Raw genomic sequence first — 16705 nt, 5'->3', positions numbered from 1 at the left:
GAAAAAAAAAAATATTTTTGAAAAAAAAAATACTTTTAAAAAAAAAATTATTTTTGAAAAAAAAATATATTTGAAAAAAAAAATATTTTTGAAAAAAAAAATTTTTTGAAAAAAAAATTACTTTAAAAAAAATAATAATTTCGAAAAAAAAATTATTTTTCAAATAAAAAAATTCATTTTTGAAAAAAAAATTACCTTTGAAAAAAAAAATTACTTTTGAAAAAAAAAATCATTTTTGAAGAAAAAAAAATCATTTTTGATTAAAAAAAATTCATTTTTGAAAAAAAAAATTACTTTTGAAAAAAATGTTCAGCTCTTTCAGCGAATGATGGAACTTTTTTACTACTATTTATACTTTTTAAAATATTAAGCTTTTTAACACTTTTCACAGTTACTCAAGCCACTCCACCCAGTTACTCCGCCCACTCCAGTTGTAGAGGCAAGAACACTTTCACAATTTCCCCAGAAATTGTACCTTTTCTAGTAATATATATGTGAGATAACAGTAAGTGGTCTTGCTATGCAAGAACACTTAAAAATGTGATGCTGGCTGTTTCCATCTTGCTTGTGGGCATTTGAAGCCCACAAGCATTGATTTCCTGGATGCGGTGAATGCTGTTCATTCACAGCTTGTTCACAAGCATGATCATTGTTCCCGCACTGAATCTTGGGGAGCCTGACACTAAGCTCCCAGGAGACAGTGCGGCGCCGGGGAAAGGCAATAAACACGCCTACTCCCATGGGAGGAGAGACAGGAAGTGCCACAATAAAGTACATTATAAAGGTAATTACAGCGATAAAAAAAAATTTCATGCGGCATTTGAACATCTATGCAATTAACTGAAGGGGGTAAGATTAAGTTAAAAATTTGAGTGGAACCCCGCTTTAAAATTTATTGCAGTGTATTGGCAGAGTATTGGCAGAGTATTGCATAGTATGGGCACTGAGCAGCGCTGTGGGTTGGATCTGTAGTGCCCAGAGCGCTGCAAATGATCTCTCCCTCTCTCCTCTCACACTGTACCGATTGGTACAGAGGGAAAGGGAGGAACTGGCGTTGTGACATGACACGGGTTTGTTTACAAGTGATGCTCCGTCATTTGACGGAGCAATCACGTGGTAAACGGCCGCTATCAGCAGCCATTTACTGTGTCAAGGTGAGGTGTAAATAACACTGCGCTAACCCAATAAACAATAGTGAAACAGCTACATACAAATATAACCAATATTCCAAATGTGTTATAATAAAATGTAGCGCTAAGATGAACGAAAAAGGGTGATGTAGTAGTGATCAGTGGGTGCAATTCACTGAGACATAAAAAGAATAATACATATATAAAGTTCAATGACTACAGTATGTTTAAACTGAGCCTTGGTGAAAATAAGTGGAAAAAAGTCCTATAATAAAAAGTAAATGGTGAATCCAAAATGAATGGAAAATCTTCAGGTCCGTGTTTTTATCGGCATTAGACTCTCAAATGAGAAATAGATGGAATACTCTTACCGGAGATGATGGATTCGGATGCCAGCGACACCGAATCAAACAGGCTTAGAGATCCAAGATGGAAGATGTCATCCAAGGAACACCGGATCTCAAGGGGCATCTCTTCTCCGCTCCACCAATCAAGATGAGGACCGCCAATCCAGAGGAACCATGGCACTGCTGCTACAGGTACAGGTCCCTCAAATCACCAGCTCTTCCAGGCCCACAGTCTTGGATGCACACCGCTTCGGGCTTCTTAAACGCACACAGGCTTCAAGCCCCTCAATGCACACAGCTTCTGTCTTCACACAGACACTCACTAGGAGCCACTGCTCCAACTCCACCTTCCCTCCCTTTTACTTAGCCATTTACTGTGATCCGTGATGCACCAGGTCCCCCGGACCCGGCGGTCATGGATGTTCCCGGGTGCGCGCCCGATTTTGTGAGGACGTCCATGGACGCCCAACCAGAATAAGTCGACCAGCGCTGTAGCCGTCTTTCAGCTATGGCCCGGTCGGCATGTGGTAAACAACCTAAAGTTGATATTCACTATCGCTCAATTCTGCAAATGTTCTAATTTACTATCACTGTTTTCTAGCTGGTCCAAAAAAAACACTTTTTAGTTGCTATGGACAATCTCAAATTTCCAGGCAGAATGAACAGTATATATAATGTAAAACTGCATGCAGGGCACTGGACAAAGCACTAGGGACAAAAGGGATGTGAAATGATTTCATACAGTAATGTAATCTGTAAGATTACAGTGTACTGTATGTGTTATGACTTCAATTTTTTTTAATTTGCCGCCGGGCTCCGCCCCCCGTGTGTCGCGTCGCTCAAAGGGAATGGAGCCCGGCACACAGGACATCAGACGGAGGACAGAGCCCGCAGACACAGCGGGGGGACATTGCAGGATCCTGGGGACAAGGTAAGTACACTGCACCAGGATCCTGCAATGCAATCACGAGTGTGACTCGGTTACCGCTAATGATACTGAAATTTAACCCCGAGCCACACTCAGGAAAACCCCCAGGGAGGTTAATAAAAAGTCCTCTCATATATGCTTTGTGGGCAAACCACAAGGATTGAATATTATCAACTGACCCAGCGTTAGATTGGAAAAAACTGTTTAGTTCCTCATTGATATGCTCCTGGTAGTGGGGGTTATGTAGAATTGATGTGTTAAAGCTCAATACTCCATTTGGAATAGGTGAATTGGATATTTGACAAGTTAGCGAGATAGGGGCATGGTCTGACCAAGGGATTAGGCCAATCTGGGAGGTCTTGGTTTGGAGCAAGGTGTCCCTGTCTACCAGAAACAGGTCAATGCGAGAATGCACTTGTAGGGCTACTGAATAAAAGGTATAATCTTTTTTGGATCCATGGGCACATCTCCAAGCATCATACAGATGGTCATTTTTCAATAGGGTGGACAGGGTACTTTATTAAAGTCGCCACATATGAGATGACTTATCTGAAGTGCCCATATTTTTTTCATTTGTTTGTTAAGGAAGGCCTTTTGTTTGGTGTTGGGGGCATATAGTGTGACAATGGTATAGGGATGGTGGTTAAGGAGTGACCCCCAGATTATAAACCGACCGTTTGGGTCTATTTCCACAAATTTTTGGGCAAAGGTGACTCAGTTTCTGATCGCAATCAATACTCCTCTTGCTTTCGTGTCTGCATTTGCAAAGAAGCAATGGGGGGAGTTAGGATGGGAGACTTTAGGTTGTGAATCTGCTTTCAAATGCGTCTCTTGGGTGCAAAATGTCACATTTCTGGGAGACAGCCTCTTAAATGGGCTATTGAGGCCATTGACATTGAGGGACGTTATCTTAAGTGACATTGAACATTTGGGAAAGATGCTTGGAGTAGCACTGCATGATTAACACAGCCAAAGTCATAATATACAATCGGACATACAGCAAGAGCAGAAAAAATGGTATCCAGAGGTAGTCAAAGGTATATAGCTGATTGCATAGCACTCATTAATGGGTTCCCAGAGTAAAAGAGTAACCAATAGCAAAGCATAGTACAAAAATAAAACACTAAATGGTAAACAGTTTGAAAAAGAACAGAGATCAAATAATGAACTTGAACTGACAATGTGCAGGATACGATCGTGCAGCAAACTTGCTCGACTTGCAAGCTGTGAGTGTGTCAACCTAAGGAAGCCCAGCGTTAAGGGAAATCAGAGGTGATAAGGTTGGGCATGTAGTGAGAACAATAAATGTTCCTAGGCACAATGGCTAATAAAGCATAGCTGACTGAGATAGGAGTGTCAGGTGTTTCCAACTACCAACCAGCCTCCTGAGATGCGTTGGGGTGGTTTGGTGCATGGAGGTTTGCTGCTATTTCCCTAGGGAGACTCCTCACTAGTGAGGTAGCCTTTTGGCATCTTCTGGTTATTTGAGGACTTAAGTGTGGCCTTGATGTGTCACGGCTTGGTGGGGTAAACCCATTGATAGGTGATTTTCCGTTCCAGTAGCTGAACAGTTATGGGGGAGAACTGTGTGCATTGTTGCATTGTTGCATGGTTGCCGCCGAGAGATCTGTGAAATTTGGAAAAGGGATCAGGAAGTTTTCCCAGTTTTCTTACAGCTGCAACAGCCCTTTCTTTGATGTGAAAAAAAATGTATCCTGGCTATTCCAAAACCATGTTCCAGGGAAGAGAAGTCACTACATTGTCTTGATGTGGTGAGAGCAGTCAAGGTCTATTTAAAGGCGACTGCTTCCTGTATTGGGTGTGCCAGTATCCAGCACCTGAAGGTGGCTATAACCCATATAGTTAATACTATGGCTCTGTGTCCCGTGATGTTCTCCAAGAAAAGGATTTTTACAGGTAAGCTGTTATAAAAATCCTATTATTTATAGAGATGGGGTCCTTAAAAAACATGCAGTTACATCCTAATTACCCGACACATTTTGTATAGTACAACACTTCTTCAGGGGGGATGTTAAGGAATATCTGAAGACAGAGTATAAGTATATCTAGTTTTAAAACTAAATTTTATAACAAGAAATAGGGTTCCCGATCCTTGCATACAGCTAAAGGCAAAGAATATATATATACGCAGCTGTGGAAGGCGGCGGGCCTGAAAATTTGTCTGTCCCGGAGCTGAGGTATTGAAGAGCCCCACGGCAGTGGGACACAGGCAAAACAACCCCACAAAAAGAAATATCCATTTTTATAATGTGGTAAGGTGTGGTGGCCAAAGGTAAATTAGGCAAAAAGGTCTGTATTGGATAAATTAAAATATACATCAGATGTTATACTTGGTGAAATAAAAGTGAATAGAAACTAGATACCAAGATGAGAAATTGAAGAGAAGACATGTATAAACAGGGTTGTAGACCACAACCTGTGTGGGGAGTGGGAGTGATGAGTGACCATATGTGAGGACACCTTAAATAACCCGAACCTGGGGGCGTGCCTGGACGAGCTAGGGGAAGGACGTGTGGAAGCTGAGCTCCGCTCTGAACATAACCATCCAACGCCATCCTAGCCCATCTTCAACACCTTGAGCACCTCTCCACCTTCAGAAGTGGTTAGCCTACCTCCGCTGCTGCTAACGAGGGGAATTGGCTACCGTTGCTGCATTTTCCTTGGCCCCGGGCCTCCAGCTGGACTTGAGCCCTGTGTGCCCGCCGCCATCTTGAGGCCTGCTGAGGGCTCCGTGCACGCCGCCCATCACCCCCACAGCTAGGCAGACAAGTGGAGCCTTTACCTGGCTGTCCGATCGTGTTGCCATCAGCGGTCAGGGGGGCCTTATGTAGCTGAGTGGGGCTGCCTGGTGATCTCCTCCTCTGCCTCGGACTGCTCTCCACTGGACGCCATCTTGCGGCCTACTGGATCGGCCTCCTCAACACACAGGCACAGTGAGTACAGGGGCATCCCCCTACCCACCCCTCTGCGGAATCCCCCTTGTCCGAATCGGCGCGTTGCCATTCTGCCAGGACCTCTATTTTGGTGCCCCGCGGCGCTGGATTGGGCCTATAGTGAACGGCGCTCACTCGGCCGGTCGCGGCTTTCAGGAAAGACCGTGGCTTCGGCCTACCTCTGGAGGACGGCGGCCATCTTTATGCTCCAAACCATTTCTCTTGCTAGCCTGCCCAACTACCACTATAATTAATTTACTTTCAAACATACTACCCATCAGCTGGCCCCTTCATATAGAGATAGGCCACATACTCTATTACTGCAAGGAAAGTCTGCCTTCTGGCCTACCTCTGGAAGCTGGCGGCCATCTTGATGCTCCAAGTACTCCCAAGCTAACTCTCTACTATTACATCTTATACATCTTATATATGCTTCTGCTCCCATAAACTTCTATCAGTATAACTATCATTGCTCCTCCCTGTGATTGTTGAAGTGCTTCTAACACTGTCTGCATACTTCCTTCATAAGAATATTTTTAAGCAACAAGGATACTTTGATGGGTGCATGTCTTTGAACAGATGTGAGTAGGAGGTGACCCCCACGGCGATCGACCGTATAGTTCCAGTAATGCCCGCCAAAACACCTAAACTCCGGTCTGCCAAAGGTAAACGTCCAGGCAAGAGATCACTGCCCGTTCCAGTCTCCACTGGTTCCATTCAACAATACTTAGCGAACGCAAGAGACGAGCAGGTCCGAACTTCACGGACCAGCGTTTCTCCATCATCTCACGCTGCATCTGTGCGAGACAGCTCCCCGGCCTCCTCATACTGTTCAGACCTTATGGATGATCCAGGATCCCCTGCGGGTTCCGAAATGAACACGCTAATGAGCGGTCTCAAAAAAGAACTTGCAGGAATGTTTCACAGTTTGGAGAAATCCATAAAAAAAGAAATATCTGCTGTCAGATCTGACATGACACATATTCTGGTCAGGGTTGAGGAAACGGAACAGCGGCAAGACACACATGCTTTAGCTATTAAAGAACTACAGGACACTGTTACCCAGCTGGCCTTTGCCCATCGAGCCTCTCTGTACAAACCTGAAGAACTCGAGAACCGTAACCGTAGAAATAACATTCGTGTCAGAGGTCTGCCAGAAGCAACGGGTGATAATGACCTAGAACCATCTATAAGAGGCATCTTTAATACCATCTTGGGCAATTCAGTCACTGAACCACGACGCTTTGACCGTGTACATCGTGCCCTAAGACCCCGTAATGCTAAGTCAGATCAGCCCAGAGACGTTATTTGTCGCTTGCACTATTTTGAAGACAAAAATGCTATTATGATGAAGATGCGGGGCTTGCCTAACGTAGACTTTGACGGAGCAGTCATCACCATATTTCCAGACCTCTCTAAGGAAACATTGGACCATCGCAGAGCTCTGAAACCGCTCCTTGACCACCTGCGTTCAGATGGGATCACATACAGATGGGGATTCCCAGCCTGCCTAATTGCCACAAAAAATGGTCGGTCATACATGCTGAGATTTCCGGAGGAACTTCCAACCTTCTTGCAAGATCTTAATCTTCCATCCATGGACCTCCCAGGTTGGCAAGACCCAATCCCTAAATTCCTGAGCCCAACGGACCCACCTTGGAGAAAGACCCCCTCAAAGAAAAGGCGTACCTCTCTTCCAGGCTCTGCACAAAAGCATGGTTGAAATATGTATCTTTCCACACGTACTAATTTTCTTATTGTAGATAATCTTTTTCCTACAGGTTGTCTCTATTAAGTTAGGTTTTGGCCGCAATTTTTCCTTTTTTTTTTTTTTTTTTTCATGTGCCTGTCTAAATTTGGCCGAAACTGTCATACTATTGAACTGACCAATGTTCTTTGTTACCTTTATCCTTGGGTATTTAGTTTAGGTACCGAATTGGTTTGCACTTTATTGCCTAGGGGTTACGTTATGTTCAAATTGATCCTGGTTACAAATTGGTAATATTCATATTCCTAAATGGAACTAATTATTTACTTATAGTTATAAGTTATTCGTTTTCTCATCGGTTGCGCGCTGTGGGGATGCACTTCCCCTTTTACCCCCCTTCACTACAGCGCAACCCCGTCACCCCCTTTCCTTCTGGGGTTGGCGAGAACGATTGGCCTTAGAGTTGTCCTATTCAGTCCCCATTTAGGAATTGGGATGGCCTCTAGTTCTCTCTCTCCCCAATGGGAACACTGCAGATTTCTGCGTGATAACTATGTGTTTCCCACAAGTTGGTTAATTTACATATGTGACCTCCACATATGTTTTTTTTTTGTTCTTCTTTTCTCTTTCTTTCTTTCCAAAAAACTTCTCTCTTTTCACTCCCTCCTTCTGGCTGGTATGTATGGAAATATAGGCTGAAGGTATGTGCTATGCTTTAACAATGGCTACATTAAAGTTTATATCATACAATGTTAGGGGTCTTAATGTTGCTGCTAAGAGACACCAATTAGTCCGTGAACTTAAAAGAGCCGCATGTTCTATTGCTTTTCTTCAAGAAACGCATTTAACTCACACAACACCTGTTAAGTTAACCTCACCCCACTTTCCACAGTGGTACTATAGTTTATCAAACACTAATAAAGCTAAAGGAGTGGCCATTTGATTCTGCAGTAATGTATCCTTTAGGTTATCTGATATGTTGGCAGATGACCATGGTCGATTCCTTTTCCTTAGGGGCTTCATAGGTAACACTCAATGTACTCTTGCAAATGTGTATTGTCCTAACCAAAATCAGCCAACTTTCCTCTCACAAACACTGACTAAACTTTCAAACTTCGCCAAAGGCCTTACTATCCTAGCGGGCGACATTAATATGCCACTAGATCCAACAATTGATACATCCCAGGGCCGCTCTAATATTTCTTTCAAACAACTGAAATTTGTTAAAAAAAAGCTTCTGGATCTTCAATTGATGGACGTTTGGCTCCTTCTCCACCCTAAGGAGAAGGATTTTTCACACTTTTCCACAACACACCAATCTTATTCCAGAATAGATAATATATTTCTAGATCATTTTCATCTCCCCCTCCTGCAATCCGCTCACATTGGCACCGCATCTATATCAGACCACGCACCTGTATCAATGACGTTGACCGTGTCTTCCTTACCACGATGTATTAACAATTGGAAACTCAATGATTCCCTTCTTTCCAATGAAGCTGAAGTTTCCATGTTAGCCTCTCATCTCTCACAATATTTTAAGGAAAACAAACCCTCTGACACCTCTCCCTCTGTTGTGTGGGAAGCTCATAAAGCTACTATTAGGGGTTGTCTTTTTGAGCTCGGTGCTAGGAAGAAAAGAGAGCATGGTCAACAGATTGATCAGGTTTTACAGCAGATAGCGGTTCTTGATAAACAACACAAACTCTCTATGCATATTGAGCACCTCCAATCCCTCACACTCAAACGAGAGGAACTAAAATCCCTTCTCAATTTGGATGCTAAAAGAAAATTCCAACGTCTATCACAGAAATTTTATGAATGGGGAAACAAACCAAGTAAGCTACTAGCTAGATCTCTAAAGACTAAACAATCACAGTCATTTATTTCCAAAATCAAACTCTCAAAAGGGGAGCTAGCCCATGCAACCCCAGATATTGCTAAGGCCTTTAGAGAGTATAACGAGGACCTATATAATGTTAAAAATGACCTGTCTTCTCTACCACAAAAAGAGAGAAGAAGCCGCTTGCTTTCCTACTTAAGAGCAGCTAACTTACCTAAATTGCCAAAATCTGTCCTTAAAGAAATGGAGGAGGATTTCTCGGTTGAGGAATTCCAGGCAGCATTGAAATCATCCCCATCCGGCAAAGCTCCTGGACCGGATGGGTTCACTATTTTATACTATCAAACATTCAGCGACATTCTGCTCCCTCGTCTCTCCGCTTATGCAAACTCTATCTCTCACCCTTCAGGTCTACGCCCAGAATCTCTATCAACTCATATCACTGTCATTCCTAAACCCGATAAGCAAATCGGCTGCTCCCTCTTCTACCCAGCTGGATATCAGCAGACCAATCAGGTTTCATACCCAATAGAGAAGCAAAAGACAATTCTCTTTGTGCAATATCCTTAATCCAATACTTTCAGAGATGCGCCCAGCCCACCCTACTCCTTTCCACTGATGCTGAAAAAGCTTTTGATAGGGTGGACTGGGAATATCTTAAGATGACCTTACGACACTTTGGGCTGGGACCTAAAATGTTCCATCGAATCTCATCCCTTTATTCTAATCCCTCAGCACAAATTAGAATAAATGGAACGTTGAGTGACCCCTTTGTCTTGCATAATGGAACCAGGCAAGGCTGTCCTCTCTCCCCTCTCCTCTTTGCTATTACCTTAGAACCCTTCCTAGCTACAATTAGGCATAATGTTAATATCAAAGGCATACAAATAGGCAAAAGATTCCATAAGTATGCGGCTTATGCTGATGACGTACTATTTTTTATTCAGCAACCACGCATCTCAATTCATAACTTAATGTCTGAATTTTCTACCTTTCACTCTATCTCTAACTTCAAAATAAATTTATCTAAATCCGAAATTCTAAACATTAATATCCCCAAGTCCGAGGTTCTTTCCCTTAAGCCCCTGTTTCCCTTTAAATGGGTATTGAAAAGCATGAAATACCTAGGTATCTATCTGACTTCCAATCTCCATTCTTTATTTCGACATAATTATATCCCCTTGCTAAATAGGATCAGAGAAGATCTACGAAAATGGTCCAACTTATCACACACATGGTTGGGAAAAGTGAATATAATCAAAATGAATATACTACCCCGCATCCTTTTATTCTTTCAAATGCTCCCAATGGGAGTACCAGTGGGGTTCTTCACCATATTACAAACTTTGATTTCCAGATTTATTTGGAAGAACGGTCATTCCAGGATATCGAGAGAGCTATTATTCCGCTCCAAATGCTCAGGCGGTCTAGCACTTCCTAATTTTAAGGCATATTATCAAGCCGTTATCTTGTCCAGGTTGGCTGATTGGAAATACGCTCTTAAATCGAAACTATGGGTACAAATTGAATATTATTTAAGTGGAATGGATCTCTCGGTAGCCCCCTGGATACCCCGTTCTTGTAGGAACCTAGCTCGATCTACCTCGGCTCTCACTATATTAGGGCTGAAACAACTAATCGATTAATCGACAACTAATCGATTATGAAATTACTATTTTCATAATCGATTAATCGGCCAGTAACATAATGTGGTTAAAAAAAAGAACTAAAATGAGCCCTTTATAGTACAAAAAGAGCAAATAATCGCTGCTGTAACTTTCTTTCACAGTTCTACAGTAAAAAAAATGAACCCCCTTACAGTAGTGATTATTTGCTTTTGTTTGTACTATAAAGGGCTAATATTAGTTTTTTTAACCCCATTATGTTACTAAACGTCTTAGACCTGGTTCACATCTATGTTTTTTTGGTGCTTTTTGCAGAAACGGACTACAGTTCATTTACATGGTTTCCTATGGGACACATTCACATCTATGCTTTTTCAGCTGCTGCGTATTTGGAAAGCGTCAGTGACTTTTTTTTAACGCAAAACAGTGCTTTTTTGGTTTAACATACTTCAAATGGAGAAGCTGCAGAAAAGTATGTAATGCGTTTTTGCAGCAATTTGTGTTTCTTAATCTGCCCAACAACAAATTGGCCAAAAAAATGCAAAAAACGCAAATCGCAGCAAAATCCCATGCGCAAAAATCAAAACGCACAGCAAAGACCACTGCAGAAACAGATCAAAAGCAAACTGCATAGGTGTGCACCAAGCCTTATGCTGGCCACACCGATCAATTTTCAGATGAGAATATTCAGACGAAAAATCTTTGTACATTCGATGAATGAAAGAATGTTTGAAATTTTCACTTGTTTTTAACATTCTGTTTTTAAAATAATTGTAATTTCTGAACGAAAACCACATACACTGTCTGATAATTCCTTTCACCAAGAAGTTTTTTAGTATTTCCAAATTTTCCCATTACTGTGGTTGAAAATGAACGTCGATTTGACCCCACTAACGATTAGAAAAACGAACGAACGTTCTTATCTCTCCTCTAATAGTATATACAGTATATCTCCTATTATAGTATATACAGTATATCTCTTCTGTCTGTTATTCTCAGAGTGGATTAGATATTTTGCTCCCTAACCATATAGTTGGCTATTTTTATTTGCCACTGCATAGAGATATTTAAGAATAAATTGCCTTTTTTTAAAACTTTACATATTAACTAAATTATACACCACACCCTTCTTTTAAGGTTATTAACCGATTAATCGATTATTCGAAATAATAATCAGCCAACTAATCGATTATGAAAATAATCGTTAGTTGCAGCCCTACACTATATCCTCCTTAGATGTCTGGGACGCCCTGCACAAAAAATTCTCATGGAAGTATGATTCTCCTCTATTACCTCTCCTCAACCATAAATATTTCTTACCGGGCTTATTAGATCCAGGCTTTAAATCATGGGGATCGGAAGAGGCTCTTTTATTACATCATGTCCTCCGTGACAACGTACTTAAACCATTACATGTGATCCTTGCTCCTAAACCTACCACATTTCTAGATAAATGGAGATATCACCAATTACAACATTTTTTAAGATCCCTTCCTAACCTGCTTAGCGGTTTGAGTGAATTAAATGCCATAGAAGAAATATTTTACCCAAAAGATCCCCCTTTACATGGAATTTCTCTATTTTACAAAGCTCTCATTGCACTTCAAAATCCCAACTTCCCACCTTTCCTAGCTAAATGGGAGTCTGACTTAGATTCCTCCCTTACAGATAATCAAAAGGATAAGATCCTCCAATTAGCCCATACTTCCTCACTGGCCTCAAAAATGTCAGAGGTCAACTATAAATTGCTTACTAGGTGGCACTACACCCCAGTCAGAATACAACAAATGTTCCCCGCCAGTTCCCCATTATGCTGGAGGAACTGTGGGAACAAAGCTACTCACGCACACATCTGGTGGTTTTGCCCACTCATTCGACCTTATTGGGATGCCATCCGCAGTTTAATAGTACAGATTTCGGATGTCAATATACCCAATGACTCGTGGACTATCCTTTTTCATTCTACTAAAACCCCCATAAGAATATATAAACGTTCAATTGTATCTCATTTACTAAACTCTGCCAAAGCTTTAATTCCTACTTTATGGGGTCAACCAACAATCCCTTCTACAAAAGTTTGGCTACAAATGGTCGATAAAGTACATCTTATGGACGGCATTACCCACAACATTAGAGGTACCTCTAAGAAACATTCTCTAACCTGGGATTCTTGGATAAAATTTCAATCCACACCCGTTTATAAGGAACTTATAACGCAAACCCCTTAAATCTTTTGACTATGCTTAGCCAATTACACCTCAACATTTCATTCCCTTTCAATATGTCGACATGCATGCCAGCAACACCCCTACCCCCCCTCCTATCCTCTGTTTTCTTACCTTTCCTACTTTCCATTTTCTCTTCTATTCTCTATTCTTTCATCTAATTTCCTTAACCCTATTTTTGCTGCTCTTGTTTATCTTTCAGTTTCTATATATCAAAGTAAGGATTTTCTTTTCTATTAATTCTGTTTTGTTTCGAAGTGCTCACAAAGTATTAATCCTTTGTTTATTTTGGTGTTATATTAACACTTTGTATAGCTTCTGAGACAATTATTGGAGTGTTAGCTTATAACTACTCATTGTAATCTGTGAGTGCTGAAACTTCTGTTGTTGTGTTTTAAAGAATGCATCTATTCTGAGATATATGTATATCTTTGCTATATTTTTCTTTAATAAAAATTTATTAAACAAAAAAAAATAAAAAAATAACCTGAACCTAAAACAAGCAATAAGGAAAGATGAAGAAAGTGTCGGAGAAAACAATGTAGAAATCCCAAAATAGTTACCTTGAGTGTCTACTAGTAAACCAGATCCCCCTGCGAAGTATAGTGTCAATGAATGTGCAGTTGAAAAAAACTGACAATGGAGGTGCCTTATATATGTCCCACCCACCAATGGGCCCATACCAGCATCACGCTAGCATGGCAAATGCGAGGATGGGGCCAACAGACTGCCAGCATCGGCTGAGAAGGAAGACACGCACCTCCGCCATGGCGCCTGGTAGTGACGTCACACAAGAGGCGCAGTGTGTGGCACCGATGAGCTGTAAAGACATCCGCCCGGTCCCCCACTCCCCCAAGCAGGGCGGAGCAGAAGGGGAGAGGGAGGACATGTGGATGCTTTGGTTCCACTCTGGGCTGTTTTGCTGTTTGACACCCGAGAGCTGCAATCAGTTCTGAGCGCCCTCCCTCTCCCCTTCTTCTCCACCCTGATTTGGGCGTGGGGGGGCGGGCGGGCGGATGTCTTCCCAGCTCATCTGCGCCACGCACCACGCCTCTTGTGTGACGTCACTACCAGGCATTATGGCGAAGGCTCGTTTCTTCTCAGCCAACGCCGTGGGGAATATGCCAACACACCAAGAAACATATCAAATTATACTTATCAAGTCAAATTGCCTCATCAAAGTCCCAAATTCCCTCCTCTTTTGTACCCGAATAGGGATGGAGGCATATATACATATGTCTCATTTAAAGTCCCACAGCTTTTTTCCTCCACTTTTTTTCCATCTGCTGAGGTCGCCATGTTGGTGAGCCCGTGGAAGTAGTCTGTGAGCCGCCATGGGTGTGCAAAACCTGATGACTGCATGCAGCGGAGCTCACAGACATGCCCAGGTGTCAAAGGGTTGAAGGCAGTCGGGTCCGGGTACTAAGAGAGAAGACACCGCTGTGTAGTAGCTTTTCCCCACTGAAGCGTCTAGATCATGCGGCCATGCTGATCTGCGGCCAGGCTCTGCCCCCGGGATTGTATTATTTTAAACAACCACACTTTCCAAGCTTACTCAGTACCACAGACCAGAAGTGCAAAGGTAGATTTTTGTACAAATGGTAGCCTTGTTTGATCAAATCATCTACAGTAATTTATTACTTCTGTTGGGATAGATACTTGAGATCTGATTTCTATATTTTTTGATTTAGAAAGGATGTGCTTCCATGCTATAGTAGTATAGTATAGTATAGTATAGTATAGTATAGTATAGTATAGTAGATTTGATACTATGTATATTCAATGTAATTATTTTTGAGAGTATAGAGTTAGCTAATGCTAGAGCAAAGCGATCATGTCTTTTAGTAGCCTCTTTTTCTATATTTAACCATAATTTGTCTTCCAATGAGTTGAACCAGAATTTCACCTGGTCTAGTAAGGCTACATAGTAATAGTTCCTAACCTCTGCTGGATTCATTCCCCCTGTAGATTTAGTGGTAGTTAGAATTGAGAATGCCACTCTGGATTTCTTCCCATTCCATATAATTTTTTTTTAGTTTTGTATTCCATTGTGTAAAAAAATTGGTAGGGATTGGGATAGGTAGGGATCAAAAGTAATATAAGATTTTGGGTAAAGTCTGCGTTTTGAATGCATCTATCTTTCTGACACAGGAGAGTTGGGATTCCTGTATATTTTGCAGGTCTTTGTTGTCTTGTTCTAATAGGGAGGGAAAGTTTGCCTCATATATTTTGGTTGGTGGGGAGGTGAGTTGTATTCCTAAATAAGTTATCAAGATATTATCCCAGTTGAATTTGTGTTTTGCGTGTAGATTATTGATTAGTGCCATGGATAGATTCATAGGGAGGGCATAGCATTTGTTTTGGTTAATTTTGTAGTGCGATACCGCCTCACATTTGTCTAGTAATGTTTGTACTGATGGTAGAGAGGTCTCAGGATTGATTAGTGTGAGTATGATGTCGACAGCAAATAAGCCTAATTTATGCTCATATTGTTCTATTATTATGCCTTTAATATTTGGGGATGAGCATATATGGTTCTGCTAGCGGTTCTATCACTAGGGAGAATATTAGCGGGGACAGTGGGCAACCTTGTCTGGTTCTATTTGTTAAGGTGAAGTGTCTAGATAATATACCTGACATAAATACTTTTGCTGTGGGTTGTGTATATAATGCCATAATGGCCTAATTAATAAAGCCCTGGAAACCGTATTTGGTTAGTTTTTGAAATATATTACCAATGCATTCTGTTGAATGCCTTTTCAGCGTCTAATGCCAGAAGTAAAGAAGGTGTTTGCTCATTGTGAATTTGGTTGATCAGGTTCAGCATCCCTCTGGTGCTGTCAGGTGCTTGTCTTCCCTTGACAAAGCCTTCTTGGTCAGGACAAATTAGGGAGGGTGTTATATTTACTAGAATGTAAATGAAGATAAGGGCGATGAAGATCCGGAAATAGGCACCACATCTCATTTGATGAACAGGAACAATGGCAAAAGGCGGGACTTTAAAGGTGCCAAAACAAATGTGTGTTTTTTGTTTTTTTTTTGTTTTTTTAATACAAATTTTATTGAATATCAATTGCTTTAAAATTACAATAAATGTTCAAAAGACATAAAGTTCATACAACAGTGTAGCCACTTCTGATTTTCATGTTTCGCCCAAAGGAGTTTCCTCAGGAGACTTCAAAGTTCTACATAAAGTTGATACTATAAAAGAAACAGATAATTGTGAATATTAAACAATAAATTGTGTTGTGACAGAAGCATCATAAGAGAGCACATAGCAAATTGTTAAACATAATTACATAAATTCATCAGATATTAAACTGGGAATAAATGCCTACCAGATGCTTTAAAGTCAAATGCTTGAATCAATTGAATATTACAATTCCTCTAGAGAAGTGATGGCAAACCTTGGCACCCCAAATGTTTTGGAACTACATTTCCCATGATGCTCATGCACTCTTCAGTGTAGTTGAGCATCATGGGAAATTTAGTTCCAAAAAATCTGGATTGCCAAGGTTCGCTATCGCTCCTCTAGAGCCTAATTCAAGGGTGCAAGTTGCAACTACAGGGAGAAAAAAAATGTTCTGAAATATATGGAACACAAAAGTATTAGGTATATTTGAATATATGAACATTTTTTATCCATCACAAGATGATTTAGGTCAGGGATATGCAATTAGCGGACCTCCAGCTGTTGCAGAACTACAATTCCCATGAGGCATTGCAAGACTCTGGCAGCCACAAGCATGACACCCAGAGGCAGCGGCATGATGGGACTTGTAGTTTTGCAACAGCTGGCGGTCCGCTAATTGCATATCCCTGATTTAGGTTATCCATAGGTAAAGAGATTTACCTTATCCAAATTAAGTTTCAAAGTGTAACCAATTGGTTCCTCATTTCCCTTCTTGATCCCCTTCAATCTGGATTTTGCCCTCAACACTCCAC

General features: G+C 41.3%; 1 protein-coding gene across 10 annotated transcripts in view; it reads left to right on the top strand.

Moving 5' to 3' along the window:
* VPS35L (VPS35 endosomal protein sorting factor like) overlaps positions 1–16705 on the top strand; it is a 1435757-nt gene that overhangs the window by 825890 nt on the left and 593162 nt on the right. The window lies entirely within an intron of this gene.

The sequence above is a fragment of the Aquarana catesbeiana genome, linkage group LG06 (genome assembly GCF_042186555.1).
Source record: "Aquarana catesbeiana isolate 2022-GZ linkage group LG06, ASM4218655v1, whole genome shotgun sequence".
Lineage (NCBI taxonomy): Eukaryota > Metazoa > Chordata > Amphibia > Anura > Ranidae > Aquarana > Aquarana catesbeiana.
The sequence above is the reverse complement of the archived record's forward strand: the minus strand, read 5'-3'. Positions and strand labels throughout refer to the sequence as shown.